Source organism: Leuciscus leuciscus, assembly GCF_965113295.1.
Source record: "Leuciscus leuciscus genome assembly, contig: HAP1_SCAFFOLD_782, whole genome shotgun sequence".
NCBI classification, from domain to species: domain Eukaryota; kingdom Metazoa; phylum Chordata; class Actinopteri; order Cypriniformes; family Leuciscidae; genus Leuciscus; species Leuciscus leuciscus.
Window position 1 is genome coordinate 17501 of NW_028117958.1, and position 1420 is coordinate 18920.

At 35.9% G+C, this 1420-nt stretch overlaps 1 protein-coding gene across 2 annotated transcripts in view; it reads right to left on the reverse strand.

Annotated features, from left to right (window-relative positions):
- The window catches only part of LOC309491967 (epidermal growth factor receptor kinase substrate 8-like), an 18510-nt gene extending 17293 nt beyond the window's left edge, over positions 1-1217 (reverse strand). The window contains exon 1 of one of the 2 annotated variants that reach the window (XM_082190995.1): positions 193-1217. The gene's annotated coding sequence lies outside the window, so the exon portion shown is untranslated. The remainder of the gene's footprint in view (positions 1-192) is intronic. The other variant, XM_082190996.1, reaches the window with a different exon arrangement.
- Between the last annotated feature and the right edge of the window lie 203 nt (positions 1218-1420).

The following is a 1420-nucleotide window of genomic DNA, read 5'->3' on the forward strand; positions in this document are numbered from 1 at the left end:
GAATGACTCAGATTCACATTCACACAGTGACGCAAGAACAACAGGAACTACTCAGGTCTGTAGGAATCCACAGCAAACGCAGAGATTCAGGAATCATTTCACCAGTGTGAAGATCTGACCTCTGAACCACAGCAAACAGAACAAACCCTGTCTCTCATGAACATACATGTGTGCTGAAACACGCACTCGTACCTGTTCACAGCCTGGCGTGAGCGACGGTGATGATGGAGCCGCTTCTCCTCGCTCTGGAATCTTTAAGAGGATTTGTAAGGAGCTTTACAAACTCACACAGGTCTGTGATTATCCACTGCAGCGCAAAGCATGCTGGGACACACCGGTTCTGGGAAACTTTGTTCCTCTGTCGCGTCCTGAACTAGAAGATCTGTACATGACCATACAATAAACCTCTGTCGGACTTTACTTAGCACAGGTCTAACGGAGTCTGACGAATCATTCGATGTTCTGATCTGTGTGTGTGAAGCTCAACTGAGTCGATTCACTCTAATGATTCATTTAAAAGCATCAATCTGTAGTGTTTCTGAATCAGGAGCTGCTAATGATTCACATCACAAACGGGTTTTACTTTCATACACGGGATTCTATGTTTGATGTCTTAACAATAACAAAAATAATGAATAAAATAAAGAAAATTATATAAAAACATATAAAATACAATAAAAAAATATAAAAATATATAAAATATTTTAAATATATAGCCTATATATAATATAATAAATAAATGTAATACCAAAAAAAATTATAATATATTTAAGTATTTATTTCAAATCAACACAAGCTCAATAATATCTCTGTTGTGTTTGTGTGTCCATATGCTGAACATTATTCCTCTTAAACATCTTTAATCCCGTTATCTCTTGTGTTTGCGTCTCCAGGCCTGTATGTACCCAGAATCCTCAGCGCTCGCTGTCCTGATCCTATTAAACACAGCTATATTAAGATCTTTATGAGCACTCGAAACAACTTATGAAGGCAAATGAAGCAGTTTCAGCAGCAGCGTGGGGTTAACGGTGACTGAACCCTTTAAAGCACACAGTTACTCTTATACAGGTCAGACTGGGACACATTAACGGGTCGCTGAACAAATAATGACATTATTTGAATTATGTTAAAGTATAATATTACAGTAAACCCAGCTAACAGGGAACATTCAAAGTTATGAACAAACGTTCTTAATAGAATGTTCATTTAAAGTGATCTGGTCTTAAATGTTAATATGTTACTGTTACTGTTAATGTTAATATGTTACTGTTACTGTTAATGTTACTATGTTACTGTTACTGTTAATGTTACTATGTTACTGTTCATGTTACTGTTAGTGTTACTATGTTACTGTTAGTGTTACTATGTTACTGTTAATGTTACTATGTTACTGTTAATGTTACTGTTAGTGTTACTATGT